We start from the raw sequence: 26514 nt of genomic DNA on the forward strand, positions 1-26514 counted from the left end.
AGGCATTTGACATTCTCAGTATTCTGATCAGGGGGTAGATGAATCTGTCTTCTGAGCACAAATTCATTCAGTCCTCTTCCTCATAAATTTTGAGTCTTTAAATTATCCACATGAAAATTCATATCCCTTTTTATATGCATTTTCCTTAATGTAAACATTTTTGTATCAAACTTCCTGAGCATCTGCATTTAAGTATGCATTGTTTGATCAGAGAACTGCATCATAAAATTTGTAGAAGTATGAAAATCAAAGGAGAATAGCATTCTGGTTCGTGAATTATTTTGTGAGGCAAATTAGATTAGTTCAAATAATATGATCTCAGAGAAATGTCATATATTTACTTTCCTTTGACATTCCTGTACTTTTGCCTGAGCAAGACAACAGCAACTAGGCTGACTTTGTTATCCCCTCCCAAATTGAAATAATCTTAAATTATTATATTTCATGCTTTCTGTTGCTGTCTCACTCTCTTTGATAGAGCATAAGAATTTGCTTTGACTTTTAGAATCTGGTCAAGGGAATTAGAAAGATTGATTCTATTCTTACCTCAGACATTTTCTATGAGAACCTGTACACATTGCTTAACATCTTGATTTAGCAGTCTGGTATTGAATATTTTTCTTTGTCTTGGCTGGCCATGAAACTGAAAGGCTTCAAAAGGCATTATTTGCCATTTTGGTGCAGCTTTAGAATGTATTCAAGAGGAAATGAGAGATTTTTTTTCAGGATGCTGATATGGAAAATATTGTTCAAGCCATGCTATATTTAAACATCTGCCTTTGTAACACATTAAATATGGATCCTTCTTCATCCTGACAATCATCTGGTTGTGTTGCATATCCCAAGGTAAGAGGAAACAAGGACCTCTCCCTTCCTTGACACAATGGAGAATGAAGAGGAAGGTTATATCGAGAGAAAGGATATAGTTTCTCAGTAAGATTGCAAGTAAATGATGTTTGCCATCTTGAGTTATTTATAAAGTAATTAAGGCAGGATAAAAATTTATAATAAAATAAAATAAATAAAGTAAATATATTTTCAGGCCCATTACACCAGTAGAACATGCATTTTGGCCATCCAATGGCTTGGCATTCAGAGAATTTCCTGTAATTTTTGGTGTTGCTTTAACCACAGCCTATTGTATTTACCTGAAGGGACAACTAAACAGGGCGTTACTAGACAGAGGTTGCAATTTGCTCACAGAGTTGGCTGAACCTCTGCACAAAGAGAGGGCCATCACTGTATCTTTATCATTTTATTTGGCTCCATCTTCCTGTTCTTGCCATTGTGAGTTCTCTCTCTCTCTCTGTCTCTCTTGCAAATGGTGAGGAAGAAGCTGCTGCATTCCAGGGGGTTTCACAGGACCATGGGAGAAGATGCCTAACTTGCTATGCCTCCAGCTCCTGGTCTTGTGGTGTAATAGCAGGGGACAGACTGGATAAAGGGGCAAAAATAGAGGATTGGCATGCCAGGAGCCTACCCCCATGATTGGCAGACAATACATGTTAAAATTGCTTTTTATTGTTTTTTTGGGGGGAGGGGAAATCTATTTTGGGTGTTGAGAAACTGATATAGTGAAACACTCAGTTACTGACTAGTAAAGTATTGATTAGCTAAGAGAATTCTTCTCTTTGATTGTCTTGAAAGGGCATGTTAGTTGTTGATTCTCAGTGACCACTGTAGAGTCAGAGGGCAGAAATGCCTGTAGGATCCCGGCAACTAAAATGTTGAGAACTGAAATCTTGTTTTATTTAGATTCTGAAATCAGAAGATTTGGGTGATGGAAAGGCTGATCTCTAGAAGTGCTCTGGTTTATCCCCAAATAATTTACCATTACCCGCCTGCCCCATGTCTAATCTTTGTTTTGTGAGAGGTCATCTTTAATTTAGGGTCATTTTTTTTTCTGGTACAGGCAGTAATTCTACACTGCCTGAGGCAAAGAAGGGGAGGGAATCTTATCACTGTTGTTGGAGGTGGGGGTTAGATTCACATGGGATGAAGCAGCATGCTCATTTTCTCAAAATTAAGTTTGATTTTGCTCAAGTTTTTGTTGTTTTCCAGCTATGTTTATTCCATTCTGTCTCCACATCAGTTTGCAACTTATTTTCTTAAGCTTACATGACAGTTAATATGCCTTTTCATGTGCACTTCTCCTATAGTATCCTATTAGATGCTCATTTTTGCATGTGATTTGTCCTGAATATTATGCATCCCCTACATAGGAACCAGAGCAGTATTCCACATCAGTGCATGCCCTCCTACCACTTAATATTTCTAGGTACTCTTTCTACCTAGTACAGACTTCCCCCATCTAGGCAGCCTCAATTTTGTGTGGATTCCAAACACCAGAATGCTCAACAATGCCCATCTTGAGAGTTGAAATCCATACCTCTGGAGAGTCCCCAGGTTGGGGAAGGCTGTGATAGTACATAGGATTAAATTATCTTCAGCTAGCTGATCTCCTGTTTTTTGCTTGCCAAGGGATCTGTATATTTTGCTGCAGAAGCTCTGAGTTTAACAGGTGGCATTTCTATATCCCCAACATGACAGACCAACACTTATTCCTGGTTTCTGCTGTCCAAAAGGTTTGTCAGAGGCCATAGTGAAACCTGATATCATATCTGTTCCTGGTAAGATCTAATTGCATGACTGAAATTTATGCAACTTTCCATGAATGTACATTGGGACAGACATGATTTTAAAAATGCCACCCATGTTTTTTTCCTCCTTCCCTCCTTTTAATTTTTTAATGATTTTTTTAACCATCTTGACGCATGAAGAGTTCTTAAAACCTCAAAAGCTTACATTATGAACGCTATTTCGTAAACTTGTAGTTGGTTTCAAAATGGATTTCTATTTTCTTCTCTCAGGGTCAACATGGAAGATTTTATTTTTATGAAAGGAATTGTCTGTTTTTAAAAGTATTTGGCTGGTAGGCATTGGTGCCCATAGGGCAAGTGGGCAGGAGATGTCATACATGTCATGTTATAATCACGAAAATGTAAGTAATTTGCATCATGTCATATCTGCAATGACATTATGGTGTGTGTTCTACCACTATTGCCTTTATCAGACACCTATGTTAGCAGGAAGAAATATTTGGAATGGTAGCTATTAGACTGACATTCTCTAAAATATTCCCCCAATCCCCCAGTTTGTATGGTTGAAATGATCAGCCTCTAATTTTAAAAAGACGTAAGCAGTAAAGGATTATTTTGAAATGAATGCTGTTCAACCTTCAGCATTTCAGATAATTTTTTTCTTTATGATTGTTTGAGTTTTTGCAGAATAAGTTAAAATTTGACCTATCAGATACCAAAATGGTAGTTTTTTACACAGCTAGCTGAAGCCTGTACTTGTAGCAACCAAAGGCAATGTTGATTGATAGAATTCCTATGCAAAACCAGTGACAGGAGGCAGTAATGTTTGTTTATAAAGGGATTAGGCAGTTCTGTGGGTATCTCCTGAACTCTGTGACTGTGATAATCATCTTAATTGTATATATCCAGGAAAACAAACACATAACACTTCCCTTGTCTAGGGACATCCTGCTCCCTACTTCTGGACCTTGTCATCTTCAGAGTAGAAGTTTCATGACCCTGGATCCTGTTCTATCATACAAATCACAAGAAATGTTTCACTTTCATCAGACTGATTGACCTGCAAACTTTCTTCAGATGTCTTTCTATGCAGGGAGGCCTAGAAGGTGGGGAATTCACATATACAGTAGGAAAACTGCTACATTTTCCTTTCCACTTAGAGCCTTTGTGTGTTAAGATCTGAATGCAGGGACTAGTGATGGGCACGGTTCTAAAATTATCCATAATGTGTTTTATTGCTTGGGCATGTATAGTAAGAAACCTCTGTTTAATTGGTTAAAAAAGTTCTTATTCCACTTTCATCAAAATGAGTCAAAGTAGTTTGCAAGTAACTGGTACACATATCAATAAAAATCCACTTACTTTCTTGGCTGAATGGCTTTCAGTCTAAGTGCATGACAGGAAAACTGTCGTCCTAGTAGTATAAGCATCTATCAGTAGAAGCTGAATTACATCTCTCCAGCCTACAGTAGTGATATGCAGCCATTCATATCCCAAGTGGAAAAGGTGCTTCAGAGAGACCATTGGTGAATGCATTGCACTGTCAGCAGTTCCTTAAAGAAACCACACCTTGTCCTGGGTTCGCACAGTAGCTATGAAATCCCAGGAAAAGATGTACAATTCAAGCAACCTTATTTTTATTAACATTTTAGAAATTATGTTTAACTTTGATATACACTTTTTTCTCCTTTAAAGGTTCAATGTATCTAAATCATCATCATGTTAACAATTTCTAGTTTATATTGCATAAATACCACTGTACCCAGCTAATATCCAAATGTTATAATGTATTATTCACATTTTATAATGCAATAAAACAATTACTTGGAAAAAAAGTATAATTAAAAAGAAAAGATGCATTTGAGTTGAGATACTGTGACAAGGTAGTCACTCCTGTCACCACCTCCAGGATCTTTTCCTGGGATAGCACAGCCCAGGAACAGGCATGGCCTTCTTTAAGGAGGTGCCAACGGGTGCAATAAGTAAGCTCATGCCATCTCCAAGAAACATTTTATGCTTCATATCTGAATAGTGGCATATCACTATCTCAGATCATTGTAAAAGCTTCCTTGTGTTAATATTCATATCTGGTATGCATGTGTGTTTAATTATCTGGATGCTAATCATCTAATGTGTCTGTGACTAGATTCTTCCTTTGCTGTTTATGTATTTATGGAATATATGAGTTGCTCTATAGCAAAATGTTCATATTACAAAAAATCCATAGAAATAAAAATATGATAGCATACTAGTAGTTGAAATGAACAGTTAAGCAACAGAAACTAAATCAAGGACCCTACAAAGAAAAGCTAAGCTGCTCAGTTACAGATACTTAAAACTAAGAAAATGAAATTGTTTAATTGTTTTGTGTGCTTTTTAAAATGAAAAAAAAACCTAGTGTATAAATGTTAGAAATCAATACATAGCAAGTGTAGCAATAAATCAACACTGAAACTCTGCTACAAGTACATCATACAGTTCACTTGTGATCTGAGATTGTTGCCTTTAGAAAGGGTTGAAAGTACGGATGCCAAATCATTTGGGTCTCTGCCATTATTTGTAGGAGCCAAATAGTTTTATGCAGAAAGCATGGCTTAGTTTCCATCCATAAAACTCTTATCTTTGGATTCATTCATGGAAAAAAGCCATTTGTAAGGATGTTGCTGCTCTCTTTGAAGCCAAGGTCAAATCACTGAAGCTTCTCTGGAGGGGTGTTCTATAGGGTGGAATGTCAAGGCCCTGGTGCCATGGGGAAATCAGTCAGGCCTCAGTTCAAATTCAAAATATCCCAAAATTCAGCAAGTGAAGGTTTTTCCTGTCCTTGAATTTCCATGCTGGACAAAGGAGCAACGGCTGAATTTAATAAAGCTATAAAGCATAGTGAATCCTTTCAGGGGATAAAATGTGACAGACATAACTGCATTCTCAGGTTATTGAGAATTTTGAATTGCAAGTAAAACTTACATTTTTTTCCTTAAAAGAAGAATACCTCTTCAAGGGTCTACCTCTTCTTGTCTGCAATAAAGAAACTTAAATAGCATTGTCACATCTGTTAAGTTTCTGCTTTACCTAGAATTGAGGTGGATGCTTCTGGAACAAACTCCTATATTCAGCCTTTCTGGCCCATCAGTAGGAATAGAATGAGTCATTCTTCAGAGTGTTGGCTATAAAATACTGTATATCTGCACTGAAAGCTCTTATGGGCATCTCATAATGCATAATTGTGAGAGCCTCTTGGAATGACACTGAGATAATCATTGTTTAGTTGGAATGGGTCTGTAGGAAGAATTGCAAGGGGAAATAAGAGTTGAAGGAGAGAAAGGAATAGCTATAGATTCTTTGGGTCCTGTTGACCACTAGATGGCAACAAAGAATTAATAGTTTTTACACAGTTTCCCTTTCCTGTCATCCAGTGGTCATCCAGATTGTTACAACCAGTTTACCAGTTTTGGTTTGTGCATTTCTTTTCTCCATATCAGGTTTATGAAACCAATTGTCTGGTTTATGAAACCAGTCGTCTGGCACACCTAAACCCGCTCGATTTTATTTTGAAATAGGGCTGTCAAATGTAATCTTATAATTGTAACCTATATAAATGGTAACTTCACTTCATTCAGCAAGTTACTATGGTTTTATTCATTTTGCTGCCATTCTACATGTTACAACATAGCCATTCACCTTCTTTACTTTCTAAAAATGCCTCAAAATCCTGTGTGGACCTGGAAGTATTCTTCCAAAGAAAGAGGAATATTAAGAGGTTTGCATGTTGCTTATGGGCTGCTGGTTTAATCATTAATTTTTAATTTTAAAAATCTAAGGTCAGGTGTGGCAGGACACTTGCTGCTCACCAAAGGAGGCACATGAGGGCATGTACTGTGGAGTGATACAGTATCAGATATTCCAAGCTATTGTCTGAAATTTCATTGGTAGCTTCTAATTGTCCTTAAGTTCAGTGAAGAAAAAACAGCATTTTGTCTATGGCATGTATTTGGCTCAGAATCAGTTGTGCAAGTGGCATTAGAAATGGATCTGGTGATGAAATAGGCACTATCCATTCCTCTACAGACACAGAGAAGAGAGCTGGGGCAAGAATATCACCCAGTCCAACTCATAGGAATTTCTATAAATGCTGCAGTACAAGATTCTTATAGCAGTTTTTGTTGTAAACTGCCCAGATTCCCCTATTTGGGGGGAGAGGGGCAGTGATAAAATTTGATAAATAAATAAATAAATCTTGCTTTTCTCATCTTAGAATTAATTCCTGCTGAGTTCAGATGAGCTAGACATTACAACATCTGGCTCAAGGAATATAGGTAGCCATAGTTATAGATTCCACTGTATCTCTTCCTTCCTTTCCAAATATAGTAAAATCTCTTTATTGGCTGCTGCTCATATCCTTCTACAAGGCCAAAGAGAACCAGAAAGAGAAATAACAGCATACAGTATGAGTGGGAAAATGAAAGTTTTATGACATGGGAATTAGTGCCGAAAAATAAAATCCAGCCAGCCATGCATTCTTCTCAGCTGCAGCATTTACAGCTTTTTATAGACATTCTTTATAGTCTCTGCACGCTACATGAGGCCAAGTCTGAAACTTACTCATATTTCCCCCTATTAAAATTGAAGGGCTTTATCTCACTTGAGAATGCCATAACAGAAAAAATAGGAAAAAGGAGAGGAAAACAAATATGTGTGTTAAAGTAGCTACTTGCTAGATTTTAGTTTGCTAGATTGTGGGAATGCTCTAGGTATAGTATATCTTGACTTCAGCAAAGCATTTGGTAAAGTACCCTATGATATGCAATTAGATAACTAACTAAGATTGGTCTGGATAGCATAACAAAAATTGATTTACATAGCTGATTTGAAAATTATATCTGTAGTGCTCAACAGTGGTTCCTCATCAAATTGCAAAGAGGTACCAAGTATGAAGCCAAAAGAATCAATTCTGGGTCATCTACTCATTGATATTTTCATTAATGATTTGAATGAAAAGGTGGAAAGAATGCAAAAAAAAGAATTTGATGGGACAGCTAATATTCTGGAAGACAGAAATAAAATTCAAAATCCTCTTCACAGATTACAGAAATGGGCAGGAAGTAATAAGATGGAATTTAACAGAGGCAAGTGTAAAGTCTTCAGCAAAGGATCGTTACCTTGTCGTGGTGCTGGAGCTTGAGCACCTCAATGATGCCATGAACTAAACCGTGAAGGGCCACCCAAGACGGGAAGGTCATGACAGAGAGATCAGACTAAATGCGATCCCTGGGGAAGGTAATGGCAACCCACCCCAGTATTCTTGCCATGAAAACTAAATGGATCAGTACAACCAGAGATATGTCAGTATACCATCGGAAGATGAGACCCCCAGGTCGGAAGATGGTCAAAATGCTACTGGGGAGGAACAGAGGATGAGTTCAACTAGCCCCAGACGTGATGACGCAGCTAGCTCAAAGCCGAAAGGACGGCTAGCGGCCGACGGTGCTGGTGGTGAATGGCGAATCCGATGTTCTAAGGATCAACACACCATTGGAACCTGGAATGTAAGTTCTATGAGCCAGGGCAAATTGGATGTGGTTATTGGTGAGATGTCAAGATTAAAGATAGACATTCTGGGCATCAGTGAACTGAAATGGACTGGAATGGGCCACTTCACATCAAATGACCACCAGATCTACTACTGTGGACAAGAGGACCACAGAAGAAATGGAGTAGCCTTCATAATTAATCGTAAAGTGGCTACAGCAGTGCTTGGATACAATCCAAAAAACGATAGAATGATCTAAATTCAAATTCAGGGCAAGCCATCTAACATCACAGCAATCCAAACATACGCCCCAACCACAGATGCTGAAGAAGCTGAAGTAGAGCAGTTCTATGAGGATCTGCAGCACCTACTGGACAACACAGAGATGTTATTTTCATCACGGGAGACTGGAATGCTAAGGTGGGCAGTCAAATGACACCTGGAATTACAGGTAAGCATGGCCTGGGAGAACAAAACGAAGCAGGACATAGGCTGATAGAATTTTGCCAAGACAACTCAATGTACATAACAAACACTCTCTTCCAGCAACCTAAGAGATGGCTTTATACATGGACTTCCCCAGATGGACAACACCGAAATCAGATTGACTACATCCTTTGCAGCCAAAGGTGGTGGACATCTATACAGTTGGTAAAAACAAGATCTGGAGCTGACTGTAGTTCAGATCACGAACTTCTTCTTGCACAATTTAGGATCAGACTAAAGAGATTAGGGAAGACCCACAGATCAGCTAGATATGAGCTCACTAATATTCCTAAGGAATATGCAGTGGAGGTGAAGAACAGATTTAAGGGACTGGACTTAGTAGATAGGGTCCCGGAAGAACTATGGACAGAAGTCCGCAACATTTTTCAAGAGGCGGCAACAAAATACATCCCAAAGAAAGAGAAAACCAAGAAGGCAAAATGGCTGTCTGCTGAGACACTAGAAGTAGCCCAAGAAAGAAGGAAAGCAAAAGGCAACAGCGATAGGGGGAGATATGCCCAATTAAATGCAAAATTCCAGAGGATAGCCAGAAGAGATAAGGAATTATTTTTAAACAAGCAATGCGTGGAAGTGGAAGAAGACAATAGAATAGGAAGGACAAGAGACCTCTTCCAGAAAATTAGAAACATTGGAGGTAAATTCCAGGCCAAAATGGGTATGATCAAAAACAAAGATGGCAAGGACCTAACAGAAGAAGAAGAGATCAAGAAAAGGTGGCAAGAATATACAGAAGACCTGTATAGGAAGGATAACAATATTGGGGATAGCTTTGACGGTGTGGTCAGTGAGCTAGAGCCAGACATCCTGAAGAGTGAGGTTGAATGGGCCTTAAGAAGCATTGCTAATAACAAGGCAGCAGGAGACGACGGCATCCCAGCTGAACTGTTCAAAATCTTGCAAGATGATGCTGTCAAGGTAATGCATGCTATATGCCAGCAAATTTGGAAAACACAAGAATGGCCATCAGATTGGAAAAAATCAACTTATATCCCCATACCAAAAAAGGGAAACACTAAAGAATGTTCAAACTATAAAACAGTGGCACTCATTTCACATGCCAGTAAGGTAATGCTCAAGATCCTGCAAGGTAGACTTCAGCAACTCATGGAGCGAGAATTGCCAGATGTACAAGCTGGGTTTAGAAAAGGCAGAGGAACTAGGGACCAAATTGCCAATATCCGCTGGATAATGGAAAAAGCCAGGGAGTTTCAGAAAAACATCTACTTCTGTTTTATTGACTATTCTAAAGCCTTTGACTGTGTGGACCATAACAAATTGTGGCAAGTTCTTAGTGGTATGGGGATACCACATCATCTTGTATGCTTCCTGAAGAATCTGTATAATGACCAAGTAGCAACAGTAAAAACAGACCATGGAACAACGGACTGCTTTAAGATTGGGAAAGGAGTATGGCAGGGCTGTATACTCTCACCCTACCTATTCAACTTGTATGCAGAACACATCATGCGACATGCTGGGCTTGAGGAATCCAAGGCTGGAGTTAAAATCGCTGGAAGAAACATTAACTATCTCAGATATGCAGATGATACCACTTTGATGGCTGAAAGCGAAGAGGAACTGAGGAGCCTGATGATGAAGGTGAAAGAAGAAAGTGCAAAAGCTGGTTTGCAGCTAAACCTCAAAAAAACCAAGATTATGGCAACCGCTTGATTGATAACTGGCAAATAGAGGGAGAAAATGTAGAAGCAGTGAAAGACTTTGTATTCCTAGGTGCGAAGATTACTGCAGATGCTGACTGCAGTCAGGAAATCAGAAGAGGCTTAATCCTTGGGAGAAGAGCAATGACCAATCTCAATAAAATAGTTAAGAGCAGAGACATCACACTGACAACAAAGGTCCGCATAGTTAAAGCAATAGTGTTCCCCGTAGTAACATATGGCTGCGAGAGCTGGACCATAAGGAAGGCTGAGAGAAGGAAGATCGATGCTTTTGAACTGTGGTGTTGGAGGAAAATTCTGAGAGTGCCTTGGACTGCAAGAAGATCAAACCAGTCCATCCTCCAGGAAATCAAGCCAGACTGCTCACTTGAGGGAATGATATTAAAGGCAAAACCGAAATACTTTGGCCACATAATGAGAAGACAGGACACCCTGGAGAAGATGCTGATGCTAGGGAGAGTGGAGGGCAAAAGGAAGAGGGGCCGACCAAGGGCAAGATGGATGGATGATATTCTAGAGGTGACGGACTCGTCCCTGGGGGAGCTGGAGGTGTTGACGACCGACAGGAAGCTCTGGCGTGGGCTGGTCCATGAAGTCACGAAGAGTCGGAAGCAACTAAATGAATAAACAACAAAGTGTAAAGTTCTTTTAGAAACAAAAATCAAATGCGTGGGTGTAGATGGGAATACCTGACTTGGTAATTATATTTACAAAAAGCTTTTTTAGAATGCTTAGCTTTGAGAAAAGATATATTTTCTTTTGGAGCAGGGATACAATAGCATTCTTCAGATACTTGCAAGGATGTCACACAGCAGAAGGTCAGGATCTGTTTTCTCTCAGGATGCAGGACATGGAATCGGTGATTAATGATACGGAAAGAGAATCTGCTTGAATGTTAGGAAAAAACTTCCTAGCAGTAAGGGCAGTTTGATGAGGAAGCCTTGTATAAAGCTTACTCTCTATTTACCAGAATGCCAACACAAAGCAAGATTGGGTGAAAGAAGTAATAGCACATGAAAAACAATTAGGCACCCCATGCAATTTAAGTAGCTGACATAATTCCTCCTTGACTTAAAGAAGTGAGCCTGTTATATAGCCAGATCATCACCAATCATCACTTCCCTGTTGTGACACCAGGAAAGGTATTCCTGTCAGTCCCACTGACTTTGGCATCTGCTGCATGGAATGCGAGTCCAAAGATGGAATTAGTCAGAGTCCAAAGATGGTGCCTACTCCCATCCCCTGAAGCACTCTCATCAGCTGCATCCATGCTGCCTGAGGAATTCTGGGATGGAAGTTGAAATCCACACATCTTGAAGTTGCTAATGTTGAGAAATGCTGGTTTAGAAAGTCCTTTGAGAAACTATTTTGCTTATAACTGGTGGGTGTTTGGCAGTGATGTCATTGTTTCACACTTTTGTGACATCATGGAGAGAAAGGGCCATATGCAATTTTCCAGTCCATCTTTGGCAACCAAAATCTGATATTCAGCAACAAAATGTCAAAAAATAGTTGTGTAACTTTACATATTTGAAAAGTCATGAGAAGTAAATAAGAATAAACAAACAAACAAACAAATAAATAAATAAATTTTATCTCAATCCCTATCTTAACACACCTTTCAACTTCCTTGGGATCTACAGTAAGTACTGGGCTTGAAGCTAAGACCGTCTTTTGCTTGTGTGGCAGGAATTTCAGGTTTCTTCCTTCACACTCCAGTCCATTACCTACCCCCTGATTCAGAGTCCAGGGTCCAGGGATAGAATTGCTACAACCAAGAAAGCCTTCCACTAGCTCAAGGGGTTCTCTGAATCCCATACATTTTAGAGTAATACAAGTTCTTCATTTGCAAAATGAAGAGGTTATTTTAGGATCCTATTTTGCCATCCTTAGGATCTGATTTCTTTTGAAATGAAGACGTGAGTGACAAAATAAGGAACAATCTGGCCTTTTTATACCTCCCAGGCCAGTGTCCCATACTCAATTTCTTCCTGTCTCTATGTATATATTGTCAGAGTGCTAGAAAGCGTTTGGCCTGAGAGATCAGAAAAATCACACACCAGGCATTTCTATAAAAATAAATGTATTTACAGAAAGCACAAAAACATATTTTACAAGCTGTGCATTCACACGCGCTCAGAGAGCACTGAGCTGAGAGGCTGCAAAAGCGAAACTAAACAAGCCCAGGCAAGCTGCCCTCCCCCAGACAATGCAGCTATTAACACCCAAACTGAGGACAATTAAGTTTGACCTCTTCACCCTGCCGATACTTAAGAAAGTACTCAATTACCATGGTAACCTACTGGCTTGGTCCAGGCAAAAGACAAAGAAATGCCAACATATATATTACCTACATAGCACATATAGTATCTACATAGATATAAGCTGCTCTATTTCAAGCTAATAATTTAGTTGATTATAATAGCATGAGTGCACATAGAGGAGGTTGGCTGTGCAAGTTCACTCATTATACTTTCAGAGACCTAAGCAGTCAATTAAAAGTCACCCTGATGCACGCACATACATGTTGACAATATTTGCTAATCTCTATTTTTGTCATTGCCTGCCCGCCCCCTTTCAGTGTTGGCCTTGCAGGGTAAACCAGATAGGAATCACAACCTAATGAGCTAATTCTACTTTACTGTAAAGCTACATGGACAGAATTTTGCAAGTCTGAAAGTACAATCCTCCCCCCCTCATCTCCTTTACAGCCCAAGAAACTAGGGAGGGTCTCTCCTGAGCCTCTTGCCCTTCCCACTATCCAGTTGCAGGCTATGCTGTCTCTTATCTGACCATTCCCTTGGCAGCATCTCTTTGCCCAGTCTCCCAAGGTCTTTCCCACATACCATTACATCTAGCCATTTCCTTACCCTGCTCATAAATGATCCATTTTCTCAAGAGCCAGTGTTGGAATTGGCTAAAGAGGAGTGTGGCTTCAGAAGGAGGCCTTGTACTGCCCGTTTTTATGGGCTTACACTGAACTTGTGTAAGCCCATAAAAGCAGGTGGAGGCTGTTGGGTTGCACATCTGGCATAGGATAGGTTTGCTGATGGATTACATGGCCTTTTGCAGTGACATTTCTTGTTGACCTACCCTGAATTTCTTAGCCTTTATTAATATTTAACAGTTTGTATGTGTGGGAGAGAGAAAGAATGAAATAGCAATGTGACACATATATGTTTTTGTCAGATTTCCCCCTTAGTGATAATGTTTTCACAGAATTCTGCTGGGAGATAATTAAGCTGTGCAAAGAAAATCACTGAGCAGTAGTAATGGATACGGTTTTTAAAAACTCCTGGGTATCGGTAGTCTCTCTCTCTTTCAACTTCAGTATGGCAGCAAGATGCTGGGTATTCTTCAACTGCTGAGTGACTGCAAAATGAAGCTATGGAAAGCTTTGAAAGGATGCTTTGTTTCAGCGCTGCTTATTCTATCAAAGCTTCTGTGCAAAGTCACATAGATCCCCAGCCTTTAAAAGAAGGAAATGAAGTTGCTCTATTGCCTTGCATCTGGAGCTTCTTCCAGTTCTTTCTGTGACCTACAGGAAATGCCAGAGAAGGACCCAAAACAATAGAAAGCACCTCAATGTGTCAAATTGCATAATTGTTGCCCCTCAGTATGTTGATGAAGATTCTCAGTCATCCAGGTGGAATTGTCTGTAGATTGAGTCATGGCAACTGGATTCTTTGTTTTTTTGGTTGAAATGTTTCACTGCTTGTCCAAGCAGCTTCTTCAGTCTGTGCAAAGGTTGGTAAGGGGACCCCATATATGTCTTCCAGGGTGGCTGCATTGTCCCTACACCCGAATGGCTGTTAATTGTGCCATGGAGGTGTGGATTGTCTTTGGGATGTCTTACTCCTAAATCCCTTGCTCATCCCCAAGTGGATCGTTAAGAGTGACCTTCCTGGTAAACTTGTGAAGTGGTCTTAATCTTCCTGGGACTAAGGAAAGAGCAGCATGAAAAATGGGGGACAAGTTGGGTCTGAGGCCTCCACCTCTATTGAGGGAAGGATTTTCCACTTTGGCATGAATGGATTCCTTAACCCCTCTCTCAAACCACCTATCTTCTCTATCCAAAATGTGAACATTATTGTCCTCAAATGAGCATAAACATTATTGTCCTCAAATAAGTGTCCTTTTTCTTTTAGATGATTCTCATCTAAAAGAAAAAAGACACTCATTTGTGGACAATAATATTTGCATTTTGGACAGAGAAGATAGGTGGTTTGCTTGGAAAAAACATTTCAACCAAAGAGAAAGAAATCCAGTTGCCATGACTCAACCTACTGACAGTTGCCCCTCAATGGGCTGAGATTTGAATTCATGGTAAAACGATCATAAAATAGTTTTGCCATATTCCCAGAAGCTGGCTTGGCTTGCTGATATCATGCCAGAAAATTTCCTGCAGATTTGCAATGGCTTGAGGATCCTTCTGGGTATTGAAATCTTTGGACTGAGGGCAGCATAGAAAAGAAGAACCAGGATATAATCCTTTTAGCCAGCTGTCAAAACTGATGAACAAAATAAGTCTGAGCCAAAGTGTTCTTGATGCTGGATTCCATTAAGAACAAAGAATAAAACAAGATCTCAGAACAAGGACAAGAAGTAAGTTTTACTCTCTACTCTACATATATCAAGTTGACTATGTGATGACATGATGTCAATTCAGACTAAGGGAATGAACAAACCTTTATTCAGGCTTCTTGCTGATTTCAGAAGAAATTATTTTAAAATAATGTTCAATAGCAATGGGAGGCACAATCATTCGTCTTTATTAGGACCACAGACTGCTGATAAAAGAGGAAAAGGATGAGTGGAAAGCAGTCATTCTAGTCTGATGTTGATGATTATGACAATAACTAAATACATTGTCAACAAATGTTGAGCTCAGTCTGTAAATATATCTATAATGAGTCTTCTGTTTACTGCAGTTATTTCTACCAATCTCATGGTTACTTCATATCTTACATTTATCTTTTATTAGTGCCGACCAACTGTGCTGATTAGTACATGAGGTGAACCATATTAGACTTTATTAAAATGTATTAGAAGAATTGTTTTGTATTTTAAGATTAATAAATTATTTTCTTGAAAGACCACATATTAGACTAGAACTGAAAGCGTAAAGGAGACAGTGAATGGCATCCTTATGTTTACTCTTCCTCAGTCTTTAAAGAAAGAATGCTATAAAGTCTACATCGTAACATTTAGGGAAGAAAATTAAAAGTATATCTTTCAGGTTTTATAGTATGAAAAGAAAACACAGTATTATATATTTAACAAATATATTTATATGTTGACTTTCCATCTGTTTATTGTAAAATTTTAGAAATGCTTTTCTTAGTTATTATCATCCATAGAGAAAATTAACTATAACACCAGGTAAAACTTAAATCAATCAGTTAAATATTGTGCAAAGCAGGACTTGCAATAACAGAATAGAACAACTGAAGGCAATGCCTAATTTATCAGTTAACTAAATGCCCACTGAAAGGAAAGAGATTTATTTTGTTGTCTCTGAATCCCAGCCTGGGGCTTTGGACAAGAACTAGACCAGAAAAAGAAGAAGCCAGAATTGTGAAATGCAACTTTCTTTCTTTCTTTGCAACTCCTCTTCTGCAAATAGGGACAGGGGATGAAGGGGAAAATAGTTAATGCAGAGAAGTGGGAAGGGACACCAGGAAAGATTCACCACCACAAAAGAGAGACATTGTAAGTCCTTTCCTTATAGGGAGTAATTTACTCATGATTGCAAATTAGAATCAGGGTTGAGAGGGCAGAGCTTTGATCATGTGGTTATAGCCACCATTGTCTTTTTTTAACACACACACACACCCAAAGGACACCTGTAGTAGTATAAAATGAAGAGAAATCCCCTTGTAAACTGCCTTGAGCTATTGGAATATAACTCTAAGAAAAAAATGAATGTGATAAATATGACTTCTAGCTATGCCCCACTTAAGGTTCCATTCATAAGCCTTCTCTAGTTAAACTTTTTTTTCCTAAAGTACTTTGTTTTCTTGAGGAAGAGACAGAAGCTAAGGAGGACTGGGACAGAGAAGTGGTAAGAGACTGAAGAAGTAGCCTGCTTCCAAATTAGGATAGCAAACTCCTGTTGCCTGAGCAACCTGTGACACCCATGTTGTATGTTGACTGTATGGACCCTACCCCAAGTAAGGGAAAGGGGCAAGGGAAAAAAAAATAGCAACTACATAAGAACATAATCTAGTCCTACCTTCTGACACACAGTGGCCCAACTGTGCATTTGGAAAGCTCATGAACATGGACAAGAGGCATTAGCCCTCTTTCCATGTGCACTCCCACAACTAATATTTAAAACATAGTACTGTTGTAACATAGTTTGTGTGTCTCTCTTGTCCATTAATTTGCCCAGTCTCTTTTGAAAACTGCTTAAACTGGTGGCCATCACCACATCTGATGGCAGTAAATTCCACAATTTAGCTATGTGTGGTGTACAAAAACACTTCCTTTAATCTCTCCTGAATAGGGATACCAGATATCTGGACAGGCAAAGGGGGACATCAATAATTAGAAAGGATGGCAAATTGGGGGGAAAGGAGGACACACTAATTGTTTAACTTTCTTGGCACCCACAACAAAAATTACAGCAAAAATCTGAAAAAAAAATGTACTTAGGCCTACCTATATATGAAATTACTTTTTCTAGCATCAGAAAGGCTGGTTTTTCAATTGCAAATCTTTATTTTCAAGAATATATGCTAGCAATAATATAGAATTGACAACAATGTGCCTTTCAAATTTCACCATAGAAGCATATGATGAGTCATGTGATCTACAGACAATGGTCATCATAGATTGCTGGGATTAGGAAATAAATTAAAGTAAATCTAGGCTGTTGAGTCTGTTGACAGATGAGGGAAAGAAAGTAGCAGATAATTTACAAGGCCACAATACATGACAGTTTGAATGACTACTGTTGTGAAAACAGTCTAAAAAAACACACAAACCCCCCCCCCAAAAAAAACAAGACACTCAAAAAGCTGGACAATATTTGATTTTAAGGTTAAGGTGGCCAGACAGAGGACATGAGGACAAAAAGGAGGATGTGTCCTCTTTTACTGGCCATCTGGTAACCCTATCACCACATACTTCATTTCAGTGGGTGACAACCATTAATTGTGGCCATTTAAACACAGATGAAATAAAGCTTCCTGTGAACTATCTTTATCCTGAGCAAATATCAGTTGTTATGAGAGTAGCCATGCTGCTTTATTCCCTCTGATATTTCAGTTCTACTTTATAATTCCACTGTATATACACCTGAAGACTTTTCTTTCTTTATTCAGTTGTCAAAAGCAACTCCATTCATTCTGTAGGTCTCTCTTTTCAATTACAACTTTCTATATCTTTAAATTAATATTAAAATTATTTAAAATTAATGTTATGTTTTTAATCAAGGGCTTTGGCTCACAGACCAAAGCTATTTCTTCTCAATTAGTAGCAGGGGTGAAAGGGTCCTATCAAAGTTTATTTGTTCATATCAAAGCTCTTATTTGATCTCCTGAAAGAGATTGGTGAATACACAATTAAGAAATTCCTCCTATATTTCTTTCCCCAAAGGACAAAAACAACCTGCTAAGGCCTATTAGCATTTCAATATATTTCTCACCTCAGGAAACGAATTGGCTTCCCAGGCTAATTTAGAACAATATTTCATGCACATGAATATCCACATCATATGTCATGGCCCACGATATCACAGGGTGGCTGTGTATTTGATTTAATCTGTTGAGGATTGAACAATCAGAACATTGCATCATAAAGGTCAAATACATAACTATTTTAGCTCTTGCTATAAGCTTTTTGTACAGTCAGGTTCATGGTCCACACTGCCTTTTAGCTTTTTGCATATGGGGTATTCAGAAATCTGAAAATCCTGCATCACCCTAAATAGAGGCACTTCATTTTTGTCACTATGAGGCCACACCAGGATTTACCTGACATGTTGAAAGCTGCACTGCAGATGTGAGTGAGGCCAGGGCCAATTCTGGGAGAGTTGTTCAGGAGTTTTAAGGGGCCTGACAACCCATCAGACAGAAGATACTTTCAAATAAAACCCTGACAGTTATTTAAATACAGAACTTCAAAGTAGGACATATTTCCTACTTTAATCTTCCTAAAGATAGTGCATGTCCTTTTAAAATTTGCCCCATGATATTATCAAGTCAGCCTAACTGAGGAGACCAATGCTTACTGCAGCATCATCTGTAGAATTAGAAAGGCCTCAGGAGAATTTGGAATAAGCACATTTCTCTGGTTTTTTTTAAACTGGATTCATTCAACACATGAAGCCTTAAATCACATATTTGCCCAACATACTAAACAAAACTCATAACTACATTTTTGCTTAATACAACATTTGAACTGGGTATATAACATTACATTTATCTTTAATGTGGTTTGTTTCTTAGCACGTTGTCTGAGCTCTATCCTTGTGGTTTATAGCTTATTCTAACACGTTAATTATTATTTCACAGATTTACTACAACTCATTCTAGTCCTCTGGAACCAGAGAACTTTTTGAACAGTTTCTTCTTCTGAGTTCCCCAACAAATACACCCCCCCAAGAAAATTGAGCAGCTCTACCACCTATGGTGTTACCCATGAATATGGCAGGGATTTTTAGATGCAACTGTGGCTCTTTCAGCCAGGGTGATGAGTGAATTGGCCCCATTTCTCTGTTTAGAAAGAAAAGTGCCTGTCACCTAGCAATCGATAAGAATTCATTTGGATTTCAAAGCAATGGCAAGCAATCAGGAAGAATTCATTAGGGAGTTTGTAGGCTATGCCATACACACTTCTGCAGCAATTCTGCCATCACTCTGCATTCATTAAGTGCTATTTTCTCTTGGAAATAATGAGCTGTGGAAACACTGTTAGCAGAGACTAATGGAATAAAAATGCATTTCAATATTGTAAATACTTTCTGCTAGAGATCTTCACTGCTTGTACCAGAAAATATATAAAAGAACATCTCTCTCCTCATCCTTCACCTGAACTTTGCTGGTTGAATGAGTACACCTCAATTAAGTATCCGATTAGAGATGAGCAAACTAAGAATTAGAATTTTTAAGATCCTTCTGACTTAGTGGCTTCAAAATGTCAATGGTTTAATTATTGCATTGTTTCCAAGTGAGTACCATTTATTCAGGAATGCAGCTACTTAGCAAGAGTTTTACTGTAATTGGATCTGTGTAAAATTCCTCATCCATTATTACAGTGGAGGGTTTTATAGGGCATTTTTACTTTAGACACAAAGATTTTCCCTCCCTTTTATTCTCCTCTCCTGTGTGTGTGTTTTAAAGAACTTGGGTTTTTAAAAATGTTTCTTAACCTTTTTAAACACGATCTTAAAGATTTTTTCCCAGATTGGAGCCAATAAGAGACAAAGTGACCCAATTCTAACAGAAACCCAAAATGCTGTTTGCAAGAAGTATATTCTAGATAATAGTGAAGCACATCTGGATGCTTCTGAACACCCAGAATTTCTCAGAAATAGCATTAAGAGCTGGACTTCCTTGGTTCTAGTATAAAGTACATTCAGTGTTACTGCATTGTTTTTTTTTTTCTTTATGGGTGTTCTCAAGATGTCATGATTCATTGTCAAAATTCACCCAGCCATAGCCAGTCATCTGCAGAAAGATGGCAGTTGGGTCATTTTGTCATGTCAACTAAATCTCTTTTTTTGCTTTACTTGAAATTCTTTAGCTCCTCTGAATGTAAGTTCAGACTGATAGATGAAAGGGTTACATCATTACATACAATTCTAATGAATTCTAATGCATAGAAGTCCTTAAATCCAAATTTTCCCCTGTGAGGTATGATTCATCTCCCTGCTTTTCTTCTTTGGTGATAGGAAATGCCAGCTCTTACCTCAGGGGTGATCATTTTCTGCAATGCTGAGAAAGGAGTGGGGGATAGATGCTATATATATTTTGCAATTTTCTCACAATGCAAACGATCTGGTTGCATTTTTTGTGTGTCTTTTATTAATTGATGTATCTTCTTCTTTGAGCTCAAGATGGCATATTACAAGGTCTTTTTCACAGCTTTTCCTCACGTCAGAATATGCCAGGTACATTGAGATGATAGACAGTGACTGGACCCTGTGAGTTCCACAGTCAAATTGTATCCAGTCCCATGTTAATTACTAGTTTGCACTGTCATCCATAAAACAGACTCATAGTTATGGAGTGTATATGCTAAATCATACCTGCAAAATACAAATATGTCCAATAGTAGCTTTAATAATTAGATAAGGTAATAGGAATATCTTTTATCTTTCAGAAATGTTTAATTGGAATTTGTACAACAACTGTTGTTTTCAGGGTTTGTTGACACCAGGTCAGCCTTTCAGTCAATCTGGCATTTGCTCTAACATTTATTGACATACAACAGCCATCCATTTCCTCCTTTAGTTCCCTTCAGCTCTGAAATCCAATATACAAAAGACTGAATCTTAAATGAATTAGCTTCTCACATAAGAAGTAGACTGTATCAGCAAAGATTTTTCTACCCTCCCTTCCCCCATTTGGATGTATGTGTGTGTGTGTGTATGTATAAAAAAACCGTACTGTATTAACCCAAAATTATTTCCCACATGGATTAAAACTGCATCCTAAATGCAAATTTCACTGAAATTGAGATGAATGTGTAAACTGCTTCTTAGACTACTTGCCCAAAACATGGGCAACAAAGAGAGCAGACACCATAGTACTAAAGCTAATAATGCCCCCCACCTTTTGCAATACCATGTATAGACCACAAATATGGTGGGCATTTTCATTGATTATTGCAGTGGTGTGTGAAAAAAACTTCAATTTTCAGTGTGGGAGATATAGCACGACTAGTGAAGGCTCAGATCAATCTCACATCTTTCTTTTGTTATTAAACTTTTTTTGCCACCACAACAAGCATCAGCACTTTGATCTATAACTCCAGCAGCTATAATTTCTTCCATACTGCATTCCTTGAAATGTGTGTGATGTGTGGCACCAAGTCTACCCAGAAGTGTTATGCACATGGGGAGGAGAATTTGTTTTTATCAGCTCCTAATAGTTTTAGGATTCCTCTCTACTTAAATCCATCCATATGGTTTTCTAAAGACTCCAGTTAGATCATAAAGTAAAATAAAAGTTGCAACTCATCCAAGAAAAATTATTTTACTGGAGAAAGCTCTAGTAACTAGAACAACACCAGAAATCTGGACAAAGGTTGAAGCTATACAATGCACCTCATTACATTCATGGAGACAATGTCTTTCTTTCCTCTTCCATTAGATGGCACACTGACAAAATCTTTATTCTACCCCAGATTCCAAGACTGGAGTAAAAATATTCAAGTATCCATACTGAGGCAAATATATTCAAGCCCTCAAGTCAAGTTCAGCTCAGCTCTTGGACACTTCCATTCCTCCTGTATTTCTTTCCCCAAAGGACCCCCCCCTCAAAAAACACCCTGCTGCGTTCTATTAGTATTTCAATATATTTTTCACCTCAGGAAATGAATTTTGTTGACGGCAATATGGAAGTAATTTGTGATTGCCTTCTTCTGGGTTGTTGTTATTGTTATTGTTATTATTACTACTACTATTATTATTATTTCCCAATGTAGCCTATAGCCCCAGGGTTATAATCCAATTGTTGGATTCTTTGTGTTCTCTGAGCTTGCTTCTCTTCCTGTCATGCTGACAAGTTTAACCGCAATTTCAGTTGGAAAATTGTAGACATCTTAGACCAAGCCAGATCCAAACATATAAGAGAATACCTAGAAGCATGGAATTTTGATAAATCAGCCATAAACAGAGACATTGAGATAAGCTCCATCTACAAAGCATTGGCCTTGAGGAATCCAAGGCTGGAGTTAAAATCTCTGGAAGAAACATTAACAATCTCAGATATGCAGATGATACCACTTTGATGGCTGAAAGTGAAGAGGAACTGAGGAGCCTTATGATGAAGGTGAAAGAAGAAAGTGCAAAAGCTGGTTTGCAGCTAAACCTAAAAAAAACCAAGATTATGGCAACCAGCTTGATTGATAACTGGCAAATAGAGGGAGAAAATGTAGAAGCAGTGAAAGACTTTGTATTTCTAGGTGCGAAGATTACTGCAGATGCTGACTGCAGTCAGGAAATCAGAAGACGCTTAATCCTTGGAAGAAGAGCAATGACAAATCTCGATAAAATAGTTAAGAGCAGAGACATCACACTGACAACAAAGGCCCGCATAGTTAAAGCAATGGTGTTGTCATGAGTGCCGTTGAGCTAAAGTCATCAGCGCAATGGCACACATGACAATGACAAGGAAATAGGTGAAGGGGTACAAGTTAAGTAGCCATCAACCTACAACGACTAACGGCCAACAAACAATAGCCAAATGAATCACGGAGCCACCCAAACCATCAGCGGCAATACAACGGGGATCGCCCAGCTGAAAGCAATCAGCAGAGGAATGGAAACCCTCACCCACCGGCAGGGCAACGCATGGGACAAAAGGGGGGTGACGTGACCGTGAGCGAGGGGGCGCTGACCGGCGCGGGGTATTTAAACCCCGCACCGGCGCGCTCCTGTCACTCTCAGCTTTTTTCTACCAACGCTGTACCTGCCCTGTAATAAACCAGAGCCTGATTCGCAAACCAGTGTCTGAATGTTATTCAGAGGGAGGCAGCGCATGACATAAAGCTGAGAGTCATAAACTCAGCCTCGCCGAGCCCCACCGGACGACAACGAGCCGCGGGAGGAGTAGACGGCGAGAAGACCAGCAAGATGAGGCCGGAACGGCGCGGGCAAGGAGGGCGAGCCGCGCGGCAAGAGACAGAGGAGAACCGACCAAGGCCAGAGGCACCGCGGACTCCCGGAGCCATGGACGCCCACCCCACCCGACCCGAGCCTCAGCTCCAACCCCAAGGGGAGATGGCGACGGAGGCAACCCAACCGCGGGAGGGAGCAGCACGACTTCCGAAACCAGCGGAGGACCCCGCGCCCCACATCGCACCCCAGCAACGGGCGTGGAGCGACAGCCCCACGGCGCTCAACACGGAGGAGGACGACGGAGACACCCATCAGACGGCGGAGGAAGCGGACCCGCGGCAGAGGGACGATGAACCCCGCCGGCAACCCACCCCCGAGGACGCGCCAACGGAACCGGCCCCAGCGGCGGCGCGGGCTGTGGACGAGGAGGCACGAGCTGAACTCGCGGCCATGCGGGCTCAGCTGACGGAACTCCGGACCATGCTCCAGGCGCTTATGCCCCCCGCGCCACCCAACGACGTCCCCGCACAAGCCCACACCCCGAGCGAAGCATCGAACCCACACGGGCCAGCGGAGGGCCAGCAGACGGCACAGGCGGCCGACACCACACCCCGAGAAGCGAGAGGCGGGGCCGCACAAAACGCCCGGGCCCCAAAGGACTTCCCCATCTTCTTCGATGGGACCCCCACAAAACTCTCGTTTTTTGTGACCAACGCTAGGGAGTTCATGGGGAGGCACGGACACTCCTATGACTCCGAGGCCGACAAGATCGCCGCCGTGGCGATCAAACTCCAAGACAGGGCAGCGGACTGGTACGTCCAACTGTACGAGTCCAGCTCCCCCGCCCTCGCCACCTTCCCTGCTTTCATCAAAGAGATGAAAAACTACTTCGAAGACCCCCTAGCCAAAGTACGGGCGAAAAGCGCACTCCAAAGACTTAAACAGGGCACCCGCACGGTCCCTGACTACGCCCTGGAGTTCAAAGCCCTCGCGGGGAAGGTCAGCGACTGGTCCGAGACCACCCTGCTGGAAATCTTCAAAAGGGGGCTCAACCGCGACGTTCTCCAATGGGCCCTCTACCGCGACGACCCAGAAACGTTACACGGGTGGATCCACCTCGCGGGGAAAGCCGAACACGCGCACCGCACCTTCCTCATGACAACCACGGAAGACACAAACGATGCCGGGAAAAAGGTACCCGCACCACACGGGGGGATGGCCGGCCCCATATACCCTAAAAAGAAGTTCAACCGGGAGCCCTGCGGGAGGTGTGGCAAATTAGGGCACAAGACGGCGGATTGCTTCGCCAACCGACCGCCGACCAGCGCGCCCAAGCCCACCCCGAAAATTAGCCCCAAACCACCCAACCCGGGGCCGCCGCCTCACCGCCGAATGACCGTGGCCACAGCGACACCGAAAGAGGGCTGGGACGCTTACTGGGGGGAAGAGGACAATACCGACCCCGACCAGCCGGCGGGAAATGCTCCCCGCCTGCTCTGAGACGCGTGGCGAGGCAGGCGGTGGGACAGCAACGCGGACCACCTCAACGAAACGACAAAAGCTCCGTAATATTGGCAGCAATTCAACTCTCTACCGGCAACGGAGCCACCACGGCCGCGGCACTAGTGGACTCGGGGTGCTCAAAAAACCTCATCCACCCCGACCTAGTCGCCAAACTCGACCTCCGCTGCTTCCCCCTCCCCACGCCGCTGGCATTCCACCAGCTGGACGGCTCTACAGCGGGAGGGAAACCAGCCACGCTACAAACCGAGCCGGTCACCCTGCAAATGGGCACTCACACCGAGCGCACATCGTTCGTAGTCACGCACATCGGACGGCCCATTGCAGTCCTGGGGATGCCATGGCTCGCGACAAACAACCCGCGGATCAACTGGGCGGCCCGCACCTTCACATTCGGCGACGGCGAGTATCGAGCACCAGTTCCAGCTGGCAAAAGCAACCCCACGGTAGGACGAGCGGAGGCGACCACACAAGACAACGCCGCTACCACAGCAGACCTACCAGAACAATACGCCGACTTCTCCGAGGTCTTCGGAGAGGCAGAGGCTGACCAACTACCCCCCCACCGCAAGACGGATTGCCGGATCGACCTACTGCCCGACGTCCCCTTACCTCGACCAAAAATCTATTCGATGACCCCGAAGGAGATGGCAACCCTCCGGGAGTTCATCGATAAAAACCTAGACAGGGGATTCATAGAGCCAGCATGCTCACCGGTCGGAGCCCCCGTCTTATTCCGGGAGAAGAAAGACGGGACCCTACGGCTCTGCACCGACTACCGGGGCCTAAACGCGGCTTCCCTGTCCAACAAATACCCCTTACCCCTGGTGAAGGACATGCTCGCCCACCTGTCCACGGGCAAAGTCTTTTCCAAATTGGACCTTCGCGAGGCGTACTATCGCATCCGAATCAGGGAGGGGGACGAATGGAAGACGGCGTTTAACTGCCCCCTAGGCGCTTTCCAGTACAAGGTACTGCCCTTCGGACTCGCGGGGGCCCCTGGGGTGTTCATGCAGCTCATCAATGAGGTACTGCATGAACATCTGTTTAAAGGGGTCCTGGTCTACATCGACGACGTCCTTATTTACACAAAAACACACGAGGAACACGTAACCTTAGTCAGGCAAGTCCTCGACAAGCTCAGAAGGGCGCAGCTCTATGCGAAGCCTACAAAGTGCGAGTTTCACAAAGAGCGCCTAGACTATTTGGGGTATCGAATCTCCGGGGACGGCATCGAAATGGACCCCGCAAAAGTCGAAGCGGTGCTAAACTGGGAGCGGCCCCGCAACAGACGGCAACTACAGAGCTTCCTGGGATTCGCGAATTTCTACAGGTCATTCGCCCGGGGGTTCGCTGAGATAGCCCTCCCCTTAACGGACCTCCTCAAAACCAAAGGGGTGGGGGACACCCGACGCGCCAAGAACCCAGGCACAGTGCTGAATTGGACTCCCGCGTGCCAGACCGCATTCGACAAGCTGAAAGCGCTGTTCACTACGGAGCCAATCCTCGCGCACCCGGACCCAGAACGGCCGTTCGTGGTCCAAGCCGACGCCTCAGACTTCTCCCTGGGAGCCATCCTGCTACAGAAAGACTCCACGGGGCTCCTGAAACCATGCGCCTACCTGTCAAGGAAGTTCTCCGAGACAGAGAGGCGATGGCACGTCTGGGAGAAAGAAGCCTTCGCGGTGAAATCGGCACTAGAGACATGGCGACACCTACTCGAGGGAGCCACCCAACCATTCGAGGTCTGGACGGACCACCGGAACCTCGAGGCCCTACGAACGCCTAGACGCCTTAGCCCAAAACAGGTCCGATGGGCCCAATTCTTCAGCCGCTTTGATTTCCAGCTGAAGTTCATGCCGGGCAAGAAGAACTTCCTGGCCGACGCCC

The sequence above is a fragment of the Candoia aspera genome, chromosome 1 (assembly GCF_035149785.1).
Source record: "Candoia aspera isolate rCanAsp1 chromosome 1, rCanAsp1.hap2, whole genome shotgun sequence".
NCBI lineage: Eukaryota > Metazoa > Chordata > Lepidosauria > Squamata > Boidae > Candoia > Candoia aspera.